The following is a 16,594-nucleotide window of genomic DNA, read 5'->3' on the forward strand; positions in this document are numbered from 1 at the left end:
CTAACGTGGTGGATCGTGCTAAACTAAACCACGTGCTTTGCTGGGATGTGCTCGTGCTGGCACAGCCCAGTTACACCTCTAGTAATAACCTCTATTTTTGAACATTATTTCTGTTTTCAGTCTCAATTTAGAAAATTTACCTAGCTACATGGAATAACAATAACGGTATGTTGGAAAACTATTGTCTGGTTATACAAATATTTTCATTCATATAAGTTGTTTTCTTAAAATCAGATGACAACTGATGAATTATTTTCTACCGTATTTGGTAGGTGTATATGAAGGCGATGGTGGTGCAAAAAGAGGAAGCGGCAGAAGGTGCCTGTTCTGGATATGAAGATATCGGAGCGCGTGGCCTCATTAGCGTCGAGATGGAGTTTTAGGTGAAAGTGGCATTTAACCCTTCATCCGGAAAGACTCAGGGGTTATGTTAGTAAAGGTACTGGTCCGGGCTGGGATTATGAAATTATTTTAATTGTGGATGATTTTGTTGCATCAATTTTATCTAATTCAGTCTCTTGGGTTTAGGTCAGTTGAAGTACAATAGTTAGTATTTTCTTTTGGTCACATGCGGTACCCTTAATTATCTCCAACTCCTCGAAAATGCTAAGTCATATGAGCTCCCACGATGCACAGTACGCGTGACACGCCTTGAAAATGCATAAGAACATTTCAGTGGGCATTATTAAACCTGGTGAGGACACTTAGCGATACTCTATTGGCCGGGACATTAGAAATTCAATAACACTTCGTTAACACCCGATAATTAACCATACGTTTGTAACAGCGTCAGCGTAAAGGGGGTGGACAACACTTATATTTCGTTCTACAACTAAATAATTAGTTACACTTGTGTTACAATAAATACTTAACTAGACGTTAGTGATGATGTCTGTTGTAGACATTACTTACGTTAAAAATCAGACCTAAAACCTAAAACGACTTCCTCCTCTGATTTCATTTTATTCTTTCTATGTTCTTCTTCGCCGGATCACCATAAGAAGAAGAAATAACCAAAATCAACAGTGGTGCATTAAAAACCCATTCAAACCCCATCTACGATATCCATAATTCTTCTTTGCATGTTGTGTTGATTAATTATTTTTTGTTTTGATTTTAATTTAACCGTTGAAGTATTCGAAGGAGGCCGGTAATCCCACTAAATGTAAACATCTCGAATCTTTATTATATTTTTCTTTTTCATAGTTGAATGGTTTTGAATGAGTTGAATTATTAAGTGTGGTGTTTAATGTTCTCTATCTCAGCCTGCAAGGATAGGGTTTTGTACTTCGTGTTCAATTCAAGGTATGATTGTTTTAAGGTTTTTATTTGCCTATTAATGGAAATGGAAATGGTTTTCATTTTGTGGCGACAATCATAATTGGTAGATAATGAACATCACGAGACTACCGATTGTACAATCCGTAGATAATGAACAACACAAGCTATCGAGTGTGCTTCTATATTTGAATAAAAAAGTATAATCGGTACATAAAATACTCTATTTTCCACCGATTATGGGACGTTAATGGTGCTGAATGCATTTGATCCATTATTAACTTTGATCTCGTGTCATTCTTCGTTTTCTTCCATTAAGTCTTCATCTAGGGATTCTTCTCCTCCACAAAAATTTGTGTCATTCAACAATACCCCAAATATTCATCTCTAAACATTATCAAACCTTCAACATTATGTTCTTCATGATGTTTCTCACCTTCTTCTTCATACAAATCCATGTTTGTTGTTGATTTAAGAAAAACGGTTTTGTCCCACTTTTTCTTCTTCTTCTTTTACTGTAAAACCTTAAAACTAAAAAACTAACATAAATTTCAAATATACAACTCTCCCGGTTGTAACTTATCTCCCCATTGTATACTTAACTACCGATTATTAAGGGTAGAATCGTCATTTTAAAATGGGAGATAAGGTGCGGATTCATGTTAGGTTTGGATGACCCTAATTTATTTATTAATCACCCCTAACTTCTTTGGGGTCGCCCCTAAAAATTCCAGGTTAATTAACCGCTCAAATAAAAGAAAAACATATTCATGACTTCAAATTTTTATTGTTTTGTTGATTACTCTAATTAGTTTTTAACGGGCAGAATCATTTTCTCGTGGAACTAGATATTACCATGGGGACTGGTTTTTGTGACACTATTCGTAACAGTTTTGTAACATTTTTGGTAACAGTAGTTTTGTGTCATATTTTATAGTTATAAGCGTGATATTTTAGGTCACACATATTTGTAACAGTTTTGTAACAATATTTGTAACAATTATAGATCTGACGGATGGATTTGTTAGTAATCAATGGTCAAGATTCAATTTAAAAGTTCAGGTGCAGGGTTTTCTTGCCATTTTCATGCCTTAATAACCATCAACAGGGTCGACTTCCGTTCGTTTACATCTCTCCTAATTGTAGTCCGGGATCATGAGTCTCCGATTTCCATCCCAATTTCGGAGGGAAACGACCAATACTCATTCAATTGAATGGATTCAAATTGGGGAAAAAAAAACGTTGCAAGTAATACATTTTTATCCCCCCATGGTGAGAGTATAGAAGGGACTCCTTCCTCTTCTCTGAAAAATTTGGAAAAAAAAGTCATCGACTTCTTTTTCTTCTTTTTCTCAGATCTAGTCCTTCAGGGGATATATCTGAGCAAAAAGTTTTTTTTTAGAGTAATATTATATATTATTGATTTCGATTTAGGAGGTTTTTTGTTGTTCTCACTAATTTCTTTGCTATTAGAGCGATTTTTATCTTATTTGGGGCGATTTTTGGCTACACTCTTATGGTGTTTCTTTTTAACGATTTGTTCGTATAAAAGTACATCGGATATTCAGCACGTACGAAGATCAAATTTATCTTCATTAGAAAAATCAACCTAGATTTCCGGGTTAGTTGCTGCACATGAAGAATTTTTGGGAAAATCACTCCTCTGTCATAGGAGCATCTCTTTTCCAAGAAGAAAATCTATCAAGATGATCGAATTATGATTTCGAGTATCATTTTTTTTTGAAAAGAGAGGGGGTTAAGGAGACCCCAACATACATAAAAAAAAGAAAAACCAAGAAACAAAACAAAAACCCAACACCGATGCAAGGCTACAAGCTCAACCAAAAAAAAGAAAAAAAAAAAAAAACTCAACACTACTTATAATAGACTTTACCAAAAACATCTTCCGCCACTATTTTATTAAGATCTTCATCAAAGGAACTTGGAGTAAACTCAACAAACTCACCAGTAGGGCGATAGCTAGTCAGCGTATCCGCAGCTCTATTTGCCTCTTTAAAGGTGTGAAAAACTGAGCAAGACTGCAATTGGATACGATACCTTTTAATGGATTCCCACACATAAGGGCACTGCCAAGGAGGTTTGGGTCAAAGTACAAGATTTTGGTGCTATCGTGGTAGATCGCTCTTTCTCTTTGCGATTTATTTATGACTTGTATCTTCCTTTGCATTTTTTTCATGTTATGATGTACTTTCTTTACTTTAAAACCATCATGTAAACGTTTCTTGTGCAATGAAAAAAAGGACTCCTTCAATCGTCTCAATATGCCTGGTGGCCTAAATATAAAAATTAGGTGGACTAAATTCAAAATGTGAGATAATTATGAGGGGTATTTAATTATTTTGGTGATTTGAAGGGGGTTGGAGACATGATTAGTCAACCCTTGGATCGCTACTAATTTAAATGCCTACAACTCCAGCATAAATCAAAATTAAAATATTGCCAAACTTTTATTTAATTCATATTTTTATGTTTTATAGTTCAGTACTTTCTGCATGTGTAGGTACAAAATATCGCACACTTATCAGACATGCGAAAGTATAACCCCAATGACTGCGGGAAGACGACCGCGTACAACTTATCCAAAATGACGCACCAGATGACGTCACCTAAATCACGAGTAAAGTGTGAAGAGTCATGAGATAACAAAGAAACCGTGAGTCAATGATAAAGCCCACGCGACATTGACGCACGTCAGATCCGAAATTAGGGGATTTATTAGTTGTCCTCCACTATGTAAACTCCTATATAAGGACCCAAACAACCTTGTGTTTGAGAGAGATTTTTTAGAAAGATCTTAGACAAGAAATTTAGGAGAGAGATAAATTATTTGCTTCCCAAGTTAGGTTTTCTTCATCACTTTGTATTTGTTCTCAAGATTTTAATAAAGTTCTGATGATTCTTATGATGATTACCTAATTGTTCTATAGATTTTATTAAGGATTTGGTTGTAGGATTTCCTGCAACTACATTTTGGCGCTAGAAATTAGCTCGGAATGATATACCTTGTTGGTGGCTTTCCTTGAAAACAAGTTTCAAATTATTCATAATCCTTGAGAGTTACAGAAATTTAGATCTAAAAGTTTCATCAACAAAAGATTTCATCTCAGAAAAACAATTTTATTAGTAAATATTTCAATTCCTTAGAAAGTACTTTTTCCTTCGTCAGGAGAACATCGTTCACAGAAAAACAAATGGTGAGACAGGGATCTACAGCTGAACAAGCGGTAACAACTAGAAGAAGCGTAAGAATAGTTGGAAGAAGAAGAAGTGAAACTGCTGAATCATCAAGGATGGGAGAAAAAAACAATAGAGAAAATTAGGTCCAAACTCAGATGCAACGCGAGCCGGTGCAGAATAACACCATTTATTATGACAGAGTAAGTGTTCATACTGCAAATACAGATTTAACAGAAGAAAAAGAGCAAAGAACTGGAAATGAAGGACCGGTAACAGATAATGAGGAGAATATGACCATAAAGGATCTCCGGCAAATATTAATCGCCGAAAGAAGAAGAGAGGAAGAAGAACATGCGAATATGACGTGTCAGAACAATGAGTTAAGAGAAGAGAATATCAGATTGCAAGAACGAAGATCACGGAGTAGAACACGTACAAACTTAAGATCCAGAACAAGTGAGAGAACATCAAGACGTATCAGATCCAATCACAGAGACGCCAGACAAGAGCGGCTTTTAGATAACAATGTTATTGAAAATAACCAGGAAGGTGAAAATATACTAGGGCAACGCGATAATCACCGCATGGAGCAACAAGAAAATGATGATAGATATGTGAAACAAGCTGATAATCTCTACAGGTCGCATGGCTTAAATTACCACATATAAAAAGGTTGTAGAGTTAATAGACGCGAGCAACAAGATGAACGTCGTCGCACCCATTATTACCAGGATGATGAAACTGATGAAGAACAAGGAAGAATGATATTACACGGAAGATAAATGTTAAGAAATCGCCATGAGCGCGAAGAAGAAGCTGAGAGATTCAATGAAGCACAGGTCAATGAAAGGAATGAAAGAGAAAGGAGAAGAAGAAGAAGGGAGGAGGCTGAAGAGAGATAGAGATGCAAGAAGTTGTGCGTCAAAATATGCACGACAACAGAATAAGACAAGCAAGGTTAAAAAGGCCCATGCGACAAGATCCGAACCAAATCATGAACGACTAAATCCTTAGAGAATTAGCAGAGATGAGATAAATGATGACACCGCGAAGAGATGGGAGGTAGATGACAATTGGATGAAGCAATAGAGGAAGCGGGGAAGACAACATTCACAAGACAGATACAACTCGCAGCAGTACCGGTAAAATGCAGTTTACTTGTATTTACTAACATTTTTTATGGAAGCACATGCGCAATAAAACACATAAGAGCGTATAGCCGGTCTCTATTACAGTGGGAAGATAACGATGCGGTGTTATGTAAATATTTCCCTTCAATATTGACAGGCGAAGCCTTACAATGGTTTAAATAATTTCCAGTAGGAACCATTCGATCATTTCATCACTTACAAAATATCTTCTTAGTACAATACATAAACGATAACATGTTAAAACCAGGAATCGAAAAGGTGTTCAGCTTGAGAAGACAGATCAATGAGAGCTTGCGTAATTTAACCACGCGTTGGAGGAGTATGTGTACTGAAATGGCAGGACGAGTAGATGAGAGAAACCTTATACTAGCCTTCATCAATGCACTTTTTCCTACAGATTTATTGTATACGCAGATATTCAGGACAAAAGACACAATAACCATGGCAGAATTACGCGAGTTCCAGGAAGAATACATTGATCTTGAGGAAAAACAAAGAGGAATAGAGTGTTACCCAGTTGCGATAACAAACGCAAGATAAGGGGGTGCAAGTCTACTTCCAAGAACAACAAATGCAGTTGCAAGTATATCCCAAGGGAATAAAGAAAAGAAGGTAATGGAAGAAGAGAAAAAGTTAGTAGCCATGGATAGTAGAGATCAAGAAGAGTTTGAAAGGGAATGCAGAGAAAGACAGTTCAATAACCGTGGAGGAAATAACAAGATTCAAAGGCTTGATAATCAACCAGAAAATTATGGATGGCAAAAGCAATATTATAACCAAGGTCCAGGAGGCAGTAAAGTGGTCTGGGAAAAGATAAAAATGCCGCATCTAAATACCGAGATAAACAAAATTTGGGAAGCGGTAATTTTCATGGAAGACATTCCAGAGCCACCAAATATGGGTAATGAGCCGCCACCAGGGAGGAGAAGTAGAGAATTCTGTGCTTATCATCATTTCCACGGTCACACCACCAGTAATTGCAGAAATCTGAAAAAAATCATACTCAGAATGATCGATCAAGGGAAATTGAACCATTTTCTAGTGCAACAACCACATAATTTACCACCACCACCAGAAGGGAACACATCAGGAACAAAAGAAAGAAGGGGCACATATCTAATTGAAGTAGGAGCGAAAGCAAAGAATTTATACTCTAATTCAATTGTACATTCATTCAGAAGTATAGAAGACTTCCACGATAATGTCCTAAGTCGAGTTCATGCAAGAGATAGTGATGGAAGGGAGATACTTATCTTGTCAAAGATATCACCGCTAAAATATTGGCAGAAACAGCCCATCTCATTTGATGCATAAGAAGTACCAAATGGTGGAGAACCGCATAAGAGTCCTTTAGTAGTCAAGCTGGAAATCAACCCTAAAGCAAAAAATAATGATGGTACGGATGATAACACAGATACATGGGAGATAAAAAGGATACTGATAGTTCCTGGTGGTTCTGTAGATATCCCGTTTTATCACACTTACAAGACTATGGGTGGCAGAGATGAAGAGTTAATTCCTCCAACTTATAAAATCTATGGTTTCAATGGAGCGGCCAATAAACCAAAGGGAGAAGTAACAATGCGAGTTCCTATAAAAAACATATCTACAGAAATAGTATTCTGCGTTGTTGACGTCGAATCTCCATATAATGCCTTGATAGGTAGGCAATGGTTACACATCATTCTGGGTGTAGCTTCAACCTTCCATCAGTGCATTAAGTTTCCTTTACCCCAAGGTGTAGGAGTGATAAGAGGAGACCCGATTGAGGGAAAAAATTGCCACGAAATCAATGTCGATAAAAGTGAAGAACGTGCAAGTAAGCGAAGAGATTGGAGAAAATAGATGCGAGAAGGCAAGAAAGGTGAAAGGCTAATCGTTGATATTGTGTCCAAGGAGGAAAAAGTTAACAAGGTCGTTGCGGCGGCGACAATCTTCACATGTGAGAGTAGCAAGCGAATAAGAAGTAATGAATTTCAGGTGGGAGAATTAGTGCTAAGGCAGACCACATTGCCAGAAAAATAGTAAAGGAAGATTGTAGAACATATGGGAGGGACCATACAGATTTAAGAAAGCTATTGATAGAATGTATGAATTAATAGATGATGAAGAAGGAGAGCCATCTGGTCAACTTTACAATCAACTGTATTTGAGGAAATATGGTCCATGCGGCAGTCATAGCACACCATCAGAAATAGAATATATGCGAGTAAAGATGTTGGAAAGCATACACGAACTCAATAAGGCATAGAGGGCGAAAGAAATAAACAATTTATTATGTAGACGAATAAGTAAAGAAAGAAGGCATTGAAAATGTATTAGTCAAGAGCATGAATGCAAATGGAATTTTTTTTATTCTTTATCCAAATCAGTTATACTACATCAGAAAAGGGCAAAAATAAGATCTTATAATAACCCATTAATAGAAGGCAACAGAAGTAACGACTCTAATTAGGGAGGCTAGGCATCCAATTGTGGTGTGCACCATAGTTCGCATATACAGCAAGAGGCAATGATAATACCTAACGCACATCATAATTGGGGAAAACCTAGTTAGCATGACTTGGGGGAAAGCAACACCGACCCTGAAACCTGAGTCATGGAGATTTGGGATGAAACGAAAGCCCATCTAGGAGAGGAGCCTAAATATAAATATTAAGGTGAAAAGGTCTCTCCTAAGGAGTGCAGAAACTCGATCAGGGTTCCGAGGTACACGGTTGAGTCAAGAGTGCCTGGGGCGTATGGATCGTACCTGGATGCTCTTGACAAGACTTGACTATGATGCAGTCGGGACAAAGAAACCCCACTTAAGGTGCGGTATCGTAACCACAAGCCATTTCGGCGGAGGGGTAAGAGGCCACGAAAACAATTGATTGTTTCATCACTGGATGGGAAGAGCCCACTCTAACCCGTTAGGGGTAAGATTCCTTGAAGGGGGAGTCAGGTGGAATATAAAGGACGACACCCTCCATTAGGGAGCTGAATGTGTCAAAAGACGCATATATTATGAGGATTCTTACTCACGAGATTATTAAGGCTTGTCGTATTTGTGCGTCAATACATCCTGCAGAGGCAATAATACGAGAAGATGATAAGGCGAGGTCAATGGGTCATTGAATGAAAATGTAAAGACCTCCTATGATTTCGCCGCACAAAAGCCAAATCATATCTTAGTCATAGTAAGACCTTTAATGAGGAAGGCTAAATAAGACCTCATGAGAAAAATAAATGCTAACATTATTTTGCAGGAAAGGAAGAAATTCAAAGATTAGCACACTCTAATAATACAAAAATAAGTAATAAAAAGATATGTGGAGAAGAAAACAATAAAACAGAGCACGGGGGAGGAAGGAACCAAAGACATACTCATCGCAAAAAAAAAGTAAATAAATAAAAGGTAAATAATTAAGTTGTATGCCAAAAATGATCTCATTAGGGATAAATTATCACAATTAATTACCGCACAAGGAAAATGCACGCATACATAATAGTTTTACATATATAATATACATATGTTTAAAATATGTCACTAGTTTCTATAAAAATACACATAGAACTACATAAAGCACGCATGAATCATTCATCCGATGACGACTGCATGAATTATTCATCTGATGACGACTAGCTAACAGAGGCAAGAATGGGAATGCAAACATATAAAGGAATGTTATTCTCCTCCACATGATAGATTCACGCACACGTTATATATTATGGATTATCATTAAAAAGTAAGTATATGTTATTATCACCAGATTAATTCCAACTGCTGGAAAGAACAATATTTTAGCTTTTATAAGTGCAGGAGTAATTCAAAAAGAATGTACATTAAGAAAGATTCAAATATTCAAAAATTTACTATACAAGAAACTGATGGAGAATTTACAAATATGAAAGGAGAAAAAAGAAATCTTCAAAAGAAAAGACAACTACTTTTCTCATGATACTTATTCTCATCATCTACAAAAAGAGGATTAGAAAGTTAAAATCGCATAAGAACACTCGTTGGGGAGAAACAAAGAAATAAGAAACATAAACAACCTTCTTTTTTATAAATAATATCCTTAACCAATGCAGCATGGTCATCCTCAAGACTAACATTTACAGCTAAACCATTCCTAACATTATCAATAACTCTAGCAGCCCAGTCAAACTGAAAATCACTCTTTATGAGCATCTGAGAGCGAATTTCATTCTCCCGGGAAACCACAACATTCTTCTCATGAATAGCCTGATCTCTTTCTATTTGAATTGGGAATTGAGCCTCATGAAACTTCTTCAAAACCTCCGTACCCTTAATGATTATCTTATCCTTTTTGGTTATGAGTGCGTTCTTTTTCGCTTTTAAAGTTTGAATTGTCTCTTTATCCATGAGAATTCGACGTTGGAAACCATTATTTACAGACAATATGGTTCTATGCTCAAATCTTAGGGTTTCATATTTTGATTTTAGTGCCTCAAAACTAAGGTCCTCTAATCCGTCATTGGGGAAATTATTCAAACAAGAATTGAGATGCTCAAGAAGAATCTCTTCATCGCTAGGAATATTAGATGCTTCATCGGTTAAATTGTAAAGTTATGCGAACACAAAGTATTAAAAGAGGCGAGAAAGACGCAACATATAAAATGATAGGATAATAGAAGAAATACATACCAAGTAGTTGATTATTTCTCTCACGAAATTTAACAACACTTCCGGCATTGGAGGAATTCTCAGCTTTAAGTTTAGCATTCTCATCCTCAAGAGAAAGGAGTTTCCTTTGAAGATATGAAGTAACCGCATGAGACATGCGGGCATTCTGCATCAACATAAAATAAAAAGTTAGTATAAAAAAAAATGGTATAATTAAAGAAGGAGCGGCAGAATAGAAATTACCAAAAGGACAAGTGAAAATTGAAAGTTTGGGCTCAGAACTGAGGCAACTCCGCAAAGAGACTCATGATTTAAAGAAGCAGCATCACATATCTTCTCAACCGTCTTCAAGGTGCGAGTTAATGCCTCATCACCAACAGCAGACATAGAGTCAGAAAAAAGAGGAGATAATTTCCCCATAGAAAATGTGGATGGAGGATCATCAGAAGAAGGCATTTCATCATCACCAGAAGTGGATCTTGAAGGAGAAGGAGAATAATTTGAAGCGGTGTTCTTGAGAATAATTTTACCCTTCCCCTTAACACCTCTAGGTTCCACCTACGCGAATAATATAAGATAAGAAACAGAGGCAACAATATTGTTAAAATTAAGTAGAGAGTGTTCCTTACTTCATTATCACGCGAAGGTGACGCCTGAGACAAACTTTTATTAGCCTTTTTCCTTTGCTTCTCCAGCTGAAATCAAGAGAAATAATGAAAAAGAGAAATTACAATAGAAGGAAAATGGATAAAAAGACGAAGATAAAAGAGCAAACCACGTCACGTTCCTAAGGACATATGAACACCCAAGGATTGTAAGCGGGGAATCTCGCAGGAAGGGGAAGAGTTTAACCATCTTCGCTTCTACCAGTTATATAGGGACCTGCCAAAACGACAGGATACTCCAACCTGCGAGTATCATTAGACTTACAAGCGTTATTATTAGTGGAGTCATGAAAATCTACATCACGCATGATTCTTTCATCTTCTGCGATACCGTCCTTTCTTTTCAAGTGAATGCCCCATCGAGATGATCCATTCTTCATAATGGTAACGTCATAGTTTTTGAAGAAATTTTCAACCGTATAATCCGCGGGGTTGATTTCTCTATGAGCATATTATGGATTTCTTACTTCTATCGGATAAATAGATTTCAATTCCGTCGCACGACGAGCGTATTCCATAACTATCCTAATACAGTCACCACTCAACTGAAATATGTCGCGCGAAAACCTTGCATCAGATAGAATCTCGTAAAACAGAGGAGTTTGAGAATTATAGATAGGAACATGAAGACCAGAAAAGAGTTGTCCTACTGAGATAATGATCCTTTGATCATCCCACTGATCAGATGAAAACCATTCAGTACCAAGTGTAGAAGAAGGCTTTTATCCAGGAGGAATAGATAACGAAAAGCCTCTCTGACCGAATTCGGATTTAAGTCTATCAAATTCCTTTTTATTCTTCCAACCATCTTCAAGAGGCATTATAAGAATGAGAATTAGAAGGGAATGAGTAAGATGATCGAATCAATCGAAATCAAGATGATCAAGATATTGATGATGAGAAACAAAATGCGAAAATGAAGGAGATGAGAAGAAAAGATTGATAAGAATGATAAAAAGAAAAGAATAAGTAAAGGTAACAACTGAATCGATGTTTCGATCGAATCATATGAATACCAGCAGAAGGAAATAAGTTGCAGAGAAAGAACAGAGAGTAAAAAGAAGAAAGAAGAAGACGAATGAGAGTAAATAAAAGATTTACTCCCGATTCCCAAGAGGTCTTCCCTCATCAATGCGTTGATTAAAAATGAGCGGATAAGAAGAGGAGGTTATTAGAGATGTGTCAAATATCCGATGGATTGAAAAGACATGCGTAGAATGACATGCCGAAATTACGGAATATGTCGGTCAAGAAGATTGTGAAAAAATAAGCAGGTGCGGAAAATAAGAATTTCTCACACCGCTCGTTTTCACAAAGGAACGGTATGAGAAGAGGCAAAATGTAGGTACAAAATATAACACACTTATCAGAAATGCGAAAGTATAACCCTAATGACTGAGCGAAGACGACCGCATACAACTTATCCAAAATGACGCACCAGATTACGCCACCTAAATCACGAGTAAAGTGTGAAGAGTCATGCGATAGCAAATAAACTGTGCGTCAATGATAAATCCCACGCGACATTGACGCACGTCAGATCCGAAATTAGGGGATTTATTAGGTTTCCTCCACTATGTAAACTCCTATATAAGGAGCCAAACAACCTTGTGTTTGAGAGAGATTTTTTAGAAAGAGCTTAGACAAGAAATTTAGGAGAGAGAAAGATTATACGCTTCTCAAGTTAGGTTTTCTTCACCACTTTGTATTTGTTCTCAAGATTTTAATAAAAGTTCTGATGATTGTTATGATGATTACCTAGTTGTTCTATAGATTTTATCAAGGATCTGGTTGTAGAATTTCCTGCAACTACAACATGTGTATGATATGTATACGGTGTACTCTAGGTTGGCACATTTCATTAGGTTTATTCGGGTCCAACCAAATTCCTATCATTCTATGGTTGAGAATATTAGATATGGGATGAACATTTCTTATCTTTCACACACTCTGATATTAAATTTTTGTCTTCTTCATCCGCTATTTCCATCCACCCAAAGAAGAAATTGCATTCTCCTTCACCGTATCTCTTTCTCCACAAATGTCTCTTTTTTGTATTGGCAAAAAAAAAAGTAAAGCAGAAGGATCGTGCTATCCCACGCGGCCGCGCGGGACTGTTTTATAAGCTAGCAGGGCTTTCAGCCGTTAGATGGAATGTTGCAACTACTGGACGTCCAGAAAAAACTTCCAAACTTATTTCACATTTATGGTTTAATCTTGACTGTTCCATTCACCTCTCTCTTCTTTTTCTTCCATGTTCTTTGGCCCTCTCCATCGTCTTCTGCTCTTTCTCAATTTGATTAAATTCTACCCCAAATAGAAAGGAAAAAAAACTTTAAAATCATGATAGGGTTGTAAATTGAAGACTCGGAATTATCTATTGTTTCTAAAAGAGAAACTTCAAGTTCTACTTCATCTCAACAAAAATAAAAAAGCATATCTAAATCTAAACACTTGCATTGATTAATCCACCAGGAAACCATATACAAAAATTTTTCTAGATCTATTTACTGATGTGATTAGAGAAGATAAGGTGTAGGATCGAGCAAGAGAGAGGAGACCACAAACGAAAGCAATAAAACGGTTACATTGATAATCAGTTTGTTGTACATTCTCTCATGGCTTAACAGCCTACTTATAGTCTCACAAAGTTGACAATCACTCAAAGTACTTTCCTAATAAAATAAAACTCTAAACAAAGCACACTTTCCTAACATAACACAAACTCTAAATAGAACTCTTGTAGAACTCTCTAGAACCGGCACAACTTGCTTCGAATTCCAAATATGACACAGTGTGTCAACAATACTTGTTGACCCACGAACCAAATCACTATATCTTGGTTTAACTTCCAACATCCTCCCTTAAACCAAGATATCCATAACAATCAACAAGAATTCTGTAACCCTCTTTTACTCCTCATCTTCTTCCATTAATCGACATTTGCACGTCCTTGTCTTTTCTCATTTTCCAATCCTCTTCTTCCATTGATAAACGTTAACACGTTCTTGTCTTTTCTCATCTTCAAAGATACCACCTACAAACCCTTACTCCTTGATACTCGATTATAGCTTATCCCAACTTCATGATCTCACTGAAATATCGTCAATTAGCAAACTTAATTACAAACACAAAAAAAATCTTCTTCTTTTGCTTAACAACAATCATCAAACTTCTTTTCACATTCTTCTTCATCGCAGCGGAACACTATTCTTTAACAAGATAGAAACACCTCTTTGTGCTCTACTCAACTGGCTAACCAAACACAAAACAAAATCCTTTAAATCATCACTGAGCATTGTAGATCACCTTCAACTTTCTTCACTGAGCATTGTAGCTCAAAATCATCTCTTGTTTACCCATTTCACTCGCAGGATTTCCACTCAACTCTTCAAATTCCACAATGGAATTTCTTCACTTCTCTAGACAAATCCCAACACTTGGATTGCTTCACATAACTCTAGCCAAATCCCCACTGGATTGCTCCACTTCTCACGGTCACACCCTTGTGACGTCTCTTCTCAAGCACACCTTGCTTTCTCTTCTCTTTTCTTCTTCGTTCCAGTTACGCTATAGTTGTGAAACCTTCACACTTCTTTGCTTCTTCAAGATTCTCTCACAATCTTGTTACGCTTCTGCCACAAGCGTACTTCTTTACAAAGTCTGCCACAATTTGTAGGATGTCCAAGTTTCTCTCACAAACTCTTCAACCACCATGTTTGAGATTAACAGAATACCATCCTCCCTTAAGCTCAAACAACACCACCCAACTTTCTTTGTCATTCTAAGTTTCTGAATTCGATCAACTTCATCAAACTGTACCATTCCTCCTGACTGCAATACCAGCTTTGATCTTCTCTTGCGTCTATTTCGAATCCATTTCCTAACCCTTCGAATCAACCACTCACCTTAAGATTCTTTACCTTCCAAAAAAATCAACCAACGCTCTGCCACATCATCCCTTACTTAAACTACTTCGAGGATCATCAACATACACAAAAACTGCTTTCTGCAACGCCTCTTCCAGAAACTATCACACCTTTTTTTTGTCATCTTATGTCATTCTAACTTTCAAAAACTGTGATTATTCTTTTGTCACGCTTCTGTTAATCTGTAACAACCTTTAGTTACGCTTCTATAATGTCTTATGTAAAGTTCTTCTGTAACAACTTCTTTAACTTGTGATTCTTTTTTTGTAACACATCACATACTGTTACTAACTTTCAAAAACACTTTATTTTTTTAATTATTTTTTTTTTTTTTTTGAGAAAACCCTAACTACGTTGCTTCATCGATCACTTACTCACTTCTCTGTTTTCTCGGTGAAATCACTTCCAAAGTTAGACCGAAAACTTCTTCCTTCTTTAACTCTGTTCTTCTCGATCTCAAAACGACAGCAACAATTTCTTCTCGCTGCAGCAACATCATCTCCTTCCTCTACAATCTCGACCTCATACTTCTGTGAACTGAACACAGCCACCAGAACCCAACTTTCCTAAATCAAACCCTTACCACTAATAGAGGTTCCTCCCTGTATCTCACAGCTTCATCTTGCCGGCTTTAACCTTAGCAGAAACTCAGACTTCTTCTTCTTAGCCTCACAGCAAACACCATCTCCTTGTCCAGTTGTCCTCTGTTCATCTTCGAAAACATGTTCTCCGGCGTTTAACCTATCTCTGACTTAGTTTCCTTTTTTATGTCAGCTTCCTTAAACAACAGCCGTAACCATCGACACCATCTGATGCACGTCCGGCGTTACGTCAACCTTATCTCCTTCTTTTCCGTCCATTACCACCAGCATCTCTCAGCACCAACCATCACGTTCACGTGTTCACCAGCGGCAAGAAACTGATAGTTAACTTGGTTTGTTCAACCTTCTTTTCTTACCAAACAATCGAGAATACTCGTCAAAAAACACCAGCGTCACTTTCCTTTTTTTTTACTCCTCACAAACCCTAGTTTAAGTTCTTCTCAATTTCATTATTGTTGTAGCAGCAACTTAAACTTCGCAAGCATACAACAACAATACCTCTTGTCTCTGCACCAGATCTTGGAGAAGTAACATATGTTTGTTTGTTTTTAGCAAAAAACCAAACCCTTTTCTTAAATCTCGAACCTTCAAAACAGCAACACGACAACCTTCAAAACAATTTTCTCTAACATCGAAAAAACTTATGAATGTTCTTGAACTCTATCTCCTCTCCTCCCTCTTCCTCTCACCTTGCTATGATACCAAATGTAGGATCGAGCAAGAGAGAGGAGAGCACAAACGAAGGCAGTAAAACGATTACATTGATAATCAGTTTGGTGTACAATCTCTCATGGCTTAACAACCAACTTATAGTCTCACAAACTTGACAATCAATCAAAGTACTTTCCTAATAAAATAAAACTCTAAACAAAGCACACTTTCCTAACATAACACAAACTCTAAATAGAACTCTTCTAGAATTCACTAGAACCGGCACAACTTGTTTCAACTTCCAAATATGACACAGTGTGTTAACAACGGTTGTTGATCCATGCACTGTGTCAACAATACTTGTTGACCCACGAACCAAATCACTATATCTTGGTTTAACTTCCAACATAAGGGCTTTGGATTGAACTAAACACGTAACAATACAAGTATCATATAAATTCAAGATGGTGAAAATTCAAATACTGTGTAA

This window comes from Papaver somniferum, chromosome 1, assembly GCF_003573695.1.
Source record: "Papaver somniferum cultivar HN1 chromosome 1, ASM357369v1, whole genome shotgun sequence".
Lineage (NCBI taxonomy): Eukaryota > Viridiplantae > Streptophyta > Magnoliopsida > Ranunculales > Papaveraceae > Papaver > Papaver somniferum.